The sequence below is a fragment of the Macaca mulatta genome, chromosome 12 (genome assembly GCF_049350105.2).
Source record: "Macaca mulatta isolate MMU2019108-1 chromosome 12, T2T-MMU8v2.0, whole genome shotgun sequence".
In the NCBI taxonomy this organism is placed as follows: domain Eukaryota; kingdom Metazoa; phylum Chordata; class Mammalia; order Primates; family Cercopithecidae; genus Macaca; species Macaca mulatta.
The window spans coordinates 133,692,701-133,705,183 of NC_133417.1; positions in this window are offsets into that span (position 1 = coordinate 133,692,701).

Here is a 12,483-nt window from a genome sequence, read left to right on the forward strand (position 1 = left end):
GCTCTTCTATACATCTGGTAGAATTCAGTTGTGAAATCATCTGGTCTTGGGCTTTTTCTGATTAGTAGACTTTTTATTACTGATTCAATTTTGGAATTCATTATTGGTGTGTTCAGAAATTTAATTTCTTCCTTGTTCAGTCTGGGGTAACTGTATGTTTCCAGGAATTTATCAGTTTCTTCTAGGTTTTCTAGCTTGCATGCATAGAGTGTTAATAGTAGTCTCTGAGAGCTTTTTTTTTTTTTTTTTTCAGTGTCAGTTGTCACATCTCCTTTGTCTCTTTCTATCTCTCTCTCTGTCTCTCTCTCCTCTCTCTTTGGTCTAGCTATTGGTCTATGTATCTTTTAATCTTTTTTAGTTTTTCAAAAAACCAACTCCTAGATGCATTGATCTTTTGCATGGTTTCTTTGTACCTCAATTTCTTTCAGTATCTCTCTAATTTTTGTTATTTCTTGTCCTCTGTTTTGTTAATGATTTGCTCTTGTTTCTCTGGTTCCTCTAGCTTTGATGTTAGGATGTTATTTTGAGATCTGTCTCATTTTTTTACTTTTAGCATTTAGTGCTATGAACTTCCCTCCTAACACTGATTTATATGTGTCCCAGAGATTCTGGCATGTTATATCTTTGTTCTCATTAGAACAGGTTGTTTAATTTATATGTAATTATATAATTTTGAGCTATTTTCTCAGTATTCATTTGTATTTTTATTGCACTGTGATCCAAGACTCAAATACCAGTGATTTTGGTTTTTTGGAATTTGCTGAGGATTGTTTTATGTCTGAATGTGTGGTTGATTTTAGAGTATGTGCCACGTGCAGATGACAATGTATATTCTGTCATTTTGGGTGGAGAGTTCTGTAGATGTCTATTGCATTCATTTGGTCAAGTGTCAAGTTTGGGTCCTGAATATCTTTTGTTTTCTGCCTCAATAATCTGTCTAATACTGTCTCTGGGGTGTTGAAGTCTCCCAATATTTTTGCATGGTTATATGAGGCACTTTGTAGGTTTCTGATGATTTGCTTTATGAGTATGGGTGCTCTTTTTTCTTGTGCATTTATATTTAGGATAGTTAGGCCTTATTTTTGAATGGAGCCCTTTACCATTACGTAATGCCCTTCTTTGTCTTTTTGACTTTTGTTGTTTTAAAGTCTATTTTGTCTGAAATTAGAATAGCAACTCCTACTTTTATTCTGTTTTCTATTTTCTTGGTAGATTTTCCTCCATCCCTTTACATTGAGTCTATGAGTGTCATTGCATGTGAAGTGGGTCTCTTGAAGACCGCATAACATTGGGTCTTGCTGCTTCATCCAGTTGTCAGTTTGTGCCTTTTAATTGGGGCATTTAGCCCATTTACATTCAAGGTTAGTGTTAATATGTGTGGATATGATCCCATCATAGTGTTGTTAGCTTGCTATCATGCAGATTTGTTTGTGTGGTGGCTTTATAGTGTCACTGGTCTATGTACTTAAGTGTGTTTCTGTAGTTGCCAGTAATGGTCTTTCTTTTCCATATCTAGGACTCCTTTTAGGACCTATTGTGAGGCAGGTCAGGTGCTAACAAATTTCCTTAGCATTTGCTAGTCTTAAAAAAGATCTTGTTTCTCCCTTGCTTATAAAGCTTAATTTTGCTGGATATAAAATTCTTGGTTGTAAATTCCTTTCTTTAAGAATGCTGAATATAGGCCCCTGATCTCTTCTGGCTTTGTAGTGTTTCTCCTGAAAGGTTGACTGCTAGCCTGATGAGGTTCCCTTTGTAGGTAACCTGATATTTCTCTCTAGTTACCTTTAATATATTTTTTCTTGCAGAATCTAGTGACTATGTGTCTTGGAGATGGTCTTCTTGTGTAGCATTTCACAGGAGTTCTTTGCATCTCCTGAATTTAAATGCTGGCCTCTCAATAGAGGTTGGAGTAATTTTCATAGACAATCTCCTGAGATATGTTTTCTAAGTTGCTTGTTTTCACTCTTTCTCTTTCAGGGACACCAATGAGTCATAGATTTGGTGTCTTTACATAATCCCATATTTCTCGGAAGTTTTGTTATTTTAAACATGTGTTATTTTAAACATTCTTCTTTTTTTTTTTTTTTTGTCTGACTGAGTTATTTCAGAGAACCAGTCTTGAGCTATGAGATTCTTTCCTCAGCTTGGTCCATTTTGCTATTAAGACTTGCAATTGTATTCTGAAATTTTTGAAGTGAGTTTTTCAGCTCTATCAGATGAGTTTAGTTCATTCTAAAAACAATCAGTTCATCTTTCATCTCCTGTATTATATTATTACATTCCTTAAAATCCATTAATTTGGTTTCAACTTTCTCCTGAATCTTGATGATCTTTATTCCTATTCATGTTCTGAATTCTATTTCTGCTATTTCAGACTGGTTAAGGATCATTGCTGGGCAACCAGTGCAGTTATTTAGAGGTAAGAAGACACTCCAGCTTTTTGAGTTGTCAGAGTTCTTGCCTTGTTATTCCTCATCTTTGTGATCTCTTCCTCCTTCACTCTTTGATGTTGTTATTCTTTGAATGAGATTTTTTGGCTTTAATCTTCAATGCCCTTGGAGGTTTCATTGTGGTATAAGGTGGGTTTAGTCAACTGGCTTCATTTGTGGAAGATTTTAGGAGGCCAAGGCACAAGTTAGCATCCCTAAGTTGCATGCTTTAACCCTGGGGGACTGGTATTGGATGTCAAGCTTTGTTCTCTGGCCCCTCAAGGTTAGGAACCTGTGCATTGGAGTGGCTGAGGTGTTCCAGGACTGTTGGCCACAACACTCTAATGGGTAGGGCCAGCCAAAGCATTGTATCAGGCAGTGGCAGTGGGATCTGTGCTTGTTTGTTTGTGCCAGTAGCAGCAGCATGGTGGGGTGCTGGCTCATAGGCTGGGGTGGGGCACTGGCGGGCACAGCATTGCTGGCCTTTATGCAGGCATTCACAGCAGTGGCAGCATGGAAGGTGGGAAGGGTTGCTGACCTCTATATGCATGCATTCACACTGGCAATGGTGGCATGACTGGGAGTGGGGTGTACTCACACTGGCAACAGAAGCATGTTGGGGTGCATGCACACACACATGCTGGCAGGTAAGAGGAGGCAAGGTCCATCTGCATGCTCATGCTTCAGCAAAGCAATTGAGTAGGTGGGCATGGGCAAGTGTGTGCCAGCAAAGTGTCATGGGTGAGGTTGCCATAGGATTAGGGTGTGGATGGGCTTTTGTGTGTCAGCGGGGACCACTCTGCTGGAGTTCTCCAATGGTCAGGCACAGTCTGCCAGTGTAGGAGCTATGATGCAGGAGGCACCCCACTTGGACATCTGAGGCTGTACCACAAACAGGCACAGTTAGGTTGGGGGCCCAGGAGAGGCCAGCATACAGGGGAGTGCTCAGGTCAAACTGGCCGCATCTAACATTCAAGATTTTCCTTCTCTGTTCAGGTATGACAGTTTCCCTAAGACTAAAGTCTCCTAAGGGAGCACGGGGAGCCTTGGAGGGTGAGTGTCCCTTACTGTGCTCCACTGCAAATGTTCCAACACCAAACACTGTGGGCTTTACACAGGCTGAAGTACTGCCACTACCACCTCTCTAATCAACTCTCCCTGCCAGCTCAAGTGTCCATGAGAGTCATGAGTTCTCCTGCTGCCAGGATTCTAGATGTCTGAGGCAAGAGCAGGTCACTCCTTGCCTGCTCAACTCACCCGTTTCCCTAGAATCGTTGGGGGTCAGGAACAAGTTTCGTTGTGTGGTCGTCCCATGCAGGGTTCCCAGCTTCCTCCCCCTTCAGTCCAGTGTCTGTATCTTCCATCTGTCCACTCTCAATGCCTTCACTTTGAATATCTCCTGGGAGTGCACCAGTCTTCCTGAAGTCCTTGTCCTTTGGTGGCAGATGTTTCTCCTGGCTCTGTGCAGTCAGCCATCTTGCCTTGGCTCTCCCTTCACCACTTTTGAAATTAAAAAAAAACTAATCATTTGTAACTTTGGTCTTCAATCTCTTCTCCACCAGTAATTATTTAATAATCTGATATAGAAAATACTCTTTATAAAAAGTAATACTTTTTATGAAGAAAATAACATATAAAATAATACACAGTTTGTGACCATTTGATAAAACATTAATAGTAGAACAGATAGAATCACAAAAGTTTGGCAATCAATAAGCTCAATGACGATTTTGTGCCTTCAGTTCCCACTTGCACCTCGTGCCCTGTAGACAGTCAGCTAAGGTTTCCTACTGTCTCATGCTGATTGAGTAACGTACAGCACGATGTTGTCACCACTGAACAACTCAAAACAGTCTTTCTGGAATAGTTCTTTTTTTTTTCTTTTTTTTTGAGACAGAGTCTGGCTCTGTTTCCCAGGCTAGAGTGCAGTGGCATGATCTCAGCTCACTGCAACCTCTGCCTCCTGGGTTCAAGTGATTCTCCTGCCTCAGCCTCCTGAGTGGCTGGGATTACAGGCGCACACCACCACACCTGGCTAATTTTTGTATTTTTATTAGAAACAGTGTTTCATTATGTTGATCAGGCTGGTCTCGAACTCTTATCCTCATGATTCACCCACCTTGTCCTCCCAAAGTGCTGGGATTACAGGCATAAGCCACCGTGCCCAGCTGGAATAGTTTTTAATTAGTGGTTACATCTTTGTTTCTCCTACTTCATCACATGAGATTTGAATTACTGATATTTCAAAAGGTTGCATTATTTTCCTCAGGCAGAGGTAACTGAATTATCCAAATAAATCTTCAATATCAAAATTTGTTGTCAATTATCTGGTTCTCATTTTTTTGTTGTTGTTATTTGGCAGTTTCGTTATTTTGTTATTTTATTTTGTTTTTGTTATTATTCGTATTATATATTTTTGCAAAGGGACTTTACAAACCCAGTGCTGATTCCTTGTATTGTGTCTAGAGCATCTCAACGTGTAGAGACAGTCAAAACAATGACAGAAGTTAACATTATTATTACCATGATGATGATGATTATTATTATTATTACTTCTACCCATATATCTCCTGTCTTCTCACACTCATTTCAAGTTCCTTTGACTCCCCTCAGGCTCATTATTCATCCTGATGTCATCTACAGTTGACTGGGGGTAGGGAGACAATGTCTCCTTTCTCCATTGCTTCTGATTGTTGCCTAGGGCCCCATTGTATACCTTGCAGAAAGCTGATGAGTGAAGGACACAGAGTAGTTTCCCAAATATTAGAGCACCCTAAGAACAATAGTGTAAAACAGGTATCCCCTATTATGAGATGTTTTAGACCACAGTGTCCACCCGAGACACCCTATGAGACTATCAGATCTCGAGAACAGGTGCTTGTTTGACTGTGAATAACCACTATCTCTTCTTCTCAGTTCAGAGCCTCATATAAAAAGAGAGGTAGAGGCAAAGAATCACTAAATGTGCTGTCATTAATGTAAACCAAATACTCATCCAAACAACATATATGGTAAGGGTATAAAAACCTAAATTGTAATCTTACATAGTAAAGAGTTGGGTCAATATTTAAATCTAAAATGATAATAACTCTAAAGGCAGATTATTTAAAAACAGGGATTTATATTCCATAGCAAACAGCTGGAATTTAAAGTTATTGACTGTTGTGGAGTATATCTCTGGGGCTATGAAGAGGGGGGCAGTAATGATTTTTTCATTAAAAGCCCTATTCAACTACTTGAATTTTTAAGCTATGTTCATGTTTAATTTGCTAAAAATAAAAACTAAGAATGAAGTCAAGTGGTTGGACGTGGTGGCTCACAACTGTAATCTCAGCACTCTGGGAGGATCGCTTGAGGTTGATCCACCAGCCTGGCCAACATGGTGAAACCCCATCTCTACTGAAAATACAAAAATTAGCTGAGCATGGTGGAGCACGCCTCTAGTCCCAGCTAGCTGGGAGACTGAGGCATGAGCAAGCACCTCAGTAGGTAGTTTTTGTTTGTTCGTTTGTTTGTTTGTTTTTGTCTGGTGGAGTGACTGGAACCTTTATTCTTGAAGGGTCTAGGCCATTTGTGGTCCACCTAGATTGGGCTGTTGTAGTTTCCCATTGACCTTAATCACAGGACATGATAATACTAATAGATGTTGTAAGGGATCTCCTATATTCCACACATACTCTTCCTTACCTCCACTGTGGATTAGTTAACCTACTTTATCTTGAGAGTCCATGTCAATCACCCCAGCCAACACTGTAACTCCCTTCTTAGCCTGTTCACTTAAAGGTAGGAGGAGCCCAAAATGTCCAGGTGGCCATCTGAACTTCCAGTTTAATGGGATTGTTGTGTCTTCTGGTGGCAGCGTTCCTCCCTCTGGAACTAAGACCTCTAGGCCAGTAGAACGTAATGTTGCAGGAACAGGAAGAAAAAATGTTGCTAGTGGATCACGAGGGGTGATGGTGAGTGGTGCCACTTCCACTTCCACCCCTTGATTCCTGGGGTGGAATCCTCATGTTGCATTGGCATCACAAGGATTCTAAATTGGCAACATCCAAAGGTAGTAGCCTTGGTACACATGTGAGCCTTTTCAAACTCTGCAGTGGTTAGTTTGGCTTCTCCGTGTGAGCTTTTGAGTAGGAGTTGGTAAGTGAGAAAGCTGGATGAAAGAGAAGTGGGAATTAAGTTGCGGGGTGAGGAGTGGCAAGTAGAAGCTGCCTCTGGTTCTAACTATTTTTCTTTTAGGCCCAGTGAAAAAGATTTAGATGAAAATTTCAAGATGTTGAATTACTACTGTTAGGTAAGTTGGAGCAATCAAAGTCATAAACATCTGGACTCCAATAGTGGGACTGCCAAAGTTAGTCATGCATTCACAGCAGGTCCCTTCAATGTAATCCTAAATCCCCGCATTCCACTGATGTCTGCCATCAAATGACTCTGGTCCACAAGGTATTACCAGAGGCCCGCAAATTCTGGAAATTCCAATGCTAACTTTTCTTCCCAACTGGTCAATACTGTTCCAGGCCCATAACCAATGAAAGTATTACTAACTACCAATTAATAACCATACTTTTACTTATCTTTCTAGTTTCCATCAGCCCCTTTAAAAATAGTTTCTTACAATAGCAATGGTGTTCATCACACACACACACACACACACACACACACACACACACACACACACAATCTCCTGTTCAAAAAATCTCTGCTTGGCTTTACTATGTTGAACAATAAACAGTAGGCTTCTTACGCTGCAATCTCAGGTCATACATGATAGAGGTCTGGAATAATTTCTCCCTTTCCTACCCACTGTCCACAGTTCCCCTTTCCCACTTGAAAACTTTCTAATTGGATTAGATTTCTGCAGATAAAAGTGTGTGTGTGTGGGTGGGTGTGCGCACGTGTGTGTGTATGTGTGCAGCGAGATAGAGAGGAAGAAAGAGTGACTGATTTACTTTAAGGAATTGGCTTACATGATTGTCAAGGCTGACAAGTCAAAAATCTGCAAGGTAGAATGGCAGGTTGAAGACCCAGGGGAAGAATTGATGTTAAAGCTCTAAGTCTAAAAGCAGTCTACTCACAGAATTGCTTCTTCCTCAGGGAAACTTCAGGTTTTTTTCTCTTAAGATTTTCAGCTGGTTGGATGAGGCCCACCCACAATACTGGGGGCCATCAGCTTTACTCCAAGTCTACAGATTTAAAGGTTCATCTGAACTCAAAAATTCCTTCAGAGCAAGATTTAAACTGGTGTTTGACCAAATATTTAGGTACAGTGGCCCAGCTAAGTTGATACGTAAAATTAACCCTCACAGCAACTGAAACATGTCATTTCCTAACACTAGATGTGCTTTTAACAGTTCTGAATGTTGGATACCACTTATCTTAGGAATACCTTCTTTCTAGTCTTTTGAATCTTATGAGTCTGTCTATTTTAAAAAGGCTCAAACTTGCTGTCTCCTCTTTCATGAAATATTTTCTGGCCTTCCTAAATTTAAGTCATCAAAACTTCTTCATCCTCTTACAGTGTTACACTTTACCTTAGCAATTCTCAGATCATGGCTTGGATTCCAGTCACTGATGTGCATGTGTGTTTCCTCCAGTGGGGTTTATCCTGCTGGAGTGGAGCACATTTTGTTTTGTTTATCTTAGGGAACAAATGCAGAGTCAGATGTTCACTACATTGTGTAGAGTCAGGAGTCAATAAATACAAGATAAAGGCGTAAACCCAGTATGAATTTGATTATCATGAGAAGTTATTGGTTATTATCTTGCATCTTGAATTGCAGGCAGAGGTCTTGAGGTTGTGCCAAGTTCCTTGCCTGAGCTTGGGGGTGGAACACTTTCTTTTGACTTAGTAAGCATGAGCTGGTACATTCATATCCTTAAGGTTTTACACAGGTGCTAAGAAGAGGAAAACGGATATTAGAAAATGTTTCTTTCTTCTGCATATGAATAAAGCTGGTGAGTGTTCTCCGCTCTCTGTGAGTGATGTGTGTTCAGATATTTTAGCACAAGAGCAGGCATCGCACTCACCTCTGTCATTTTACATCTGTCTCCACTGCTGAAGGAGTGTTCAGCACTGGGAGAAAAAAAAAAAAAGAAACCCACCCACACACACCAAACAACCAGCCTTTCCTCGTTGCTCTTGTTTTGTTTGTTTATCTCTTCCCAAAGAAGTTATGAGCTCATCTCAATGCAGTCTAAGTAAAATCCCCAGGGGATAACCTGCGCTATGCTTGTATATTTTATACAACCTGCTTCCTTTTGTCCCCCAGATTTATTGAGGTATATTTACAAATAAAAATTGCATGAGTTTGCAGTGTACAATGCAATGTCTTGATCTATGTGTGCATTGTGAAATTATTACCATAATCAAGTTAATTAGCATATTAATTACCTAAAAAATAGTTATCCTTTGTGTGCGTGTGGTAAGAATATTAAAGATCTACTCTCTTAACAATTTTAGAGTATGCAATACTTATTATTAACTGTAGTCATCCTGCACAATACAACTCCAGACTTTGTTCATTGTCTAATTGAAACTTTGTAACCTCTGAGCTACATTTCCCCCAATTCCCCAATGCCCATCTCCTGGAAACCACCACTCTACTCTCTGCTTCTATGAACTCCAGTTTCTTAGATTCCACATAAAGTGAGATCATAGAGTATTTGTCTTTTTATGCCTGGCTATTTCTCATAGAGTAATTGGATTAGCTTCTTTTTATTGACTTGTATAAATAGTGAAGCAAAAGAAAAACGGAGAGAAATGGAAGTAGGCAAATCATTGTGTGCGCATGATTGTGTGTGTGTGTGAGAGAGAGAGAGACAGAGAGAGAGAGAAAAAGAGAGAGAGAGATTTTATTTTAATCTGGGAACACAAGACTTTCCCTGAGCTTGGATTGTGAATCAATAGTACATGAATGATTGCAAACATTTATCATGGAGTTGTGATAGGGAGAGAACTCCAGCTAATAATTACATATTCTACTGAACGCTTATGATGAAGAATAGCATAACTCTCTTCCACCCATTTAAAAATAAACCCATGTATTTAAGAAATTAAAATACAATAAGCACACATGCTGGTCCACCATAAACAAGTGTTAACATTATGTTTACCCCTGGAATTATCTTGCCTCTTATAAAATCTGGATACTACTGACATTTTTAGAGGGATTGTTTGGCTTCTAAAGAAACGTGGAAGGAGAGGCAGTGTTAATGTGAACATCCAGAAATGGGGCAGTTGTCATTAGGTATTATTTCTGTTTTTCAGTGCAGACTCTTCCCGTAATTCGCTGGAATGATCTGAGGATTTAACATAACTTTGCATTAGTACTTGGGATTTAATAGAGACGGGATAAATGTTTGCTCAGATGAGTTGACAATTGCTTTTATCAGACTTTGGTACTTGTCTTCATTTCAAAAAGATTTTGAAGGACTGGGGTGAAAGGGTGTAGGAAAGTTCTTTGGGATTTCTAACTATGTTGTCAACAGCCCATCATTTCGAAAGATGACTGCACAGTTAGAACTGACAAAACTATGACACCCTGCCAACTTTTACCTTTCAGAGAGTCAGCAAAGACATCCCAGACATTCGTTGTTAAAGCAATATGCCTCCAGAACCTCAAGATATTTCACCTCTTTGGCACGCACCCCTCCACTTTCCTCTCCTCTTTACTATAAATTAAATTATGCTTAGTATTTGCAGCATTAGCAACACAAAACTACACAACCAATCTAAATCAGATTATTCAATCTGTTCTCATGACTTATTGGGCCCCCTTCTGTACAACTGTTATTGGTAAGGTGAGTGACTTTAAGGAACTCAACAAAATAAATTTCTTAAAATAAATTATATAGGCAAATCCACCTTACTGAGGCCTTAGGCAATGAAGTAGGGTCTCCATTTGTTCTTAACCTGTTTGCCCTTTGAGGTAGGATAGTGGATTTACTTACACATTTTTCATTTACATGTCAGTCTTGTGAGAGGCTTATGGTACTGCTTGGATACAAAAGGAGAACAGTTGAGGGTCAAATGGAGAATAGGATGAACTAAGAATAGCCACTGCAGGAAATGTGCTCCAATTCCAGATGCAGACCAGGGCCCTCACAACCAAGCAAGTCAGAACAAAATTTCTTTCTTTGCTTACTCCTCCCCAAGTAAGTCTTTGCTCTTTAAAATTTCCTTCATTTAGCTTTATCTGTAGTCCAAGTATGACCTCACAGACCAATAGTTCCATTCTGAATCCACTTATCTTTATCTTTGAGACTCTTAGATGTAATTGCTGTTTGCAGAATAAGCCTTCTAGGTGCCTGTTGGATATCTGAAGGGCCAAATTCCTTTGGAATACACAATATTTTCTAGTCTCAGTTATTCTGCAAATGAAAAACTCTATGTTGTAGACTTTAAGTATATAAAAAAAGAAGATTATAGAGAGGGAGATTTTTGTTTCTGCTATTACTGATGAGATAATAGCGAAGAGAGATGAGAGACCAGAGTGATCAACATATTGATTTGATCATGTTCAGACTAATGATCTAAAAGTAGGCTGGAATTTCTGATGCTTAGTTAAATTTTCCCAATTTTTAGGCTTCCAGTCTCATTAAGACATCATATAACATCCATCAGCATATAACTTTTTTTTTTTCTTTTTTTGAGATGGAGGCTTGCTCAGTCTCCCAGGCTGGAGTGCAATGGAGTGATCTCGGCTCACCGCAAGCTCAGCCTCCCGGGTTCATACCATTCCCCTGCCTCAGTCTTCTAAGTAGTTGGGACTACAGGTACTCATCACCATGCCCGACTAATTTTTTTTTTTTTTTGTATTTTTAGTAGAGATGGAATTTCACCATGTGAGCCAGGATAGTCTCGATCTCCTGACCTCGTGATCCACCTGCCTCAGCTTCCCAAAGTGCTGGGATTACAGGAGTGAGCCACCACGCCTCGCCCATCAGCATGTATCTTTAGCATGTATGTGCCATAAGAAGTTCTGTTTAACTTGTTTCCTGCTGTATCTCTAGTGCTCAAAATATAATGAGCTCAGTATGTACTTGTTAAATAAATAAATGAACGTTATTATAGCAGCTGTACTAATTTGGGGTTGAGCTGTCAGTTACTGGGATTAAAACTCCTCTGTGTAAGACTGATGAACTGGTGTGTCAGCTCAAAAAAAGATTCTTTAAGACTGAGGAACTGGGTAAGTAGCATTCTAAAGATTTCTCCCTGAGATTTACATCCTCTAGGTATGCAATGAAACATGAATCTAGTCCCCTTGAAAGGATTATGTAGATTGTGCAGTAATTTAGGTTACTTTATATGAGTTCTTAAAATAGGAAGAGTGGCTTGGATTATCCAGGTGCACCTAATCTAATCACATGCTACCTTAAAAGCAGAGAGTGCACTCTGGCTGGTTGAAGATCAAGAAGTCAGAAGAGACAAGCAGAGGAAAGGTAAAGTCAAAGGAGATATCAGAGATATCGGAACAGGAAAGACCTCATTATATTAGCAGCAGTGAATCCAGAAGGGTCTGCAGCCACCACAATTTTTGCTTCTTCAAAAAGAGATGAGAATTCAGCCAAGGGCCATAACGCAGAAGGAGAGACCAAGGCAAGTTTAGAGCAGAAGTGAGTTTATTTAAAAGTTTTAGAGCAGAAATGAAAGGAAGTAAGGTACACTTGAAAGAGGGCCAAGAGGAAGACTTGAGAGAGTCAACTGCCCGGTTTGACCTTTGACTTGATGTCTCATATGTTGGCATGCTTCTGGGGGGTTGCCTCTCTTCTCCCCTGATTCTTCCCTTAGAGTGGGCTGTCTGCCTGTGCGGTAGCCTGCCAGCACTTGGGAGGGGCCACATTCACAGCGTGTTTACTGGAGTTGTGTTTATGCTCACTTGAGGTGTTTTTCCTTTCCTAGAGGAAGGTCATATACCAGTTAAACTCCACCATTTTTCCTCTTCGTGTGCATGCTCAAGCCCACTTGCCCAACTCCTGACATCTTATCAGGAAGCTACTGATCACCAGTTTCAGGTTTTGTCTGTCTATTGGGAGATTGCCTTTCCCTGATACT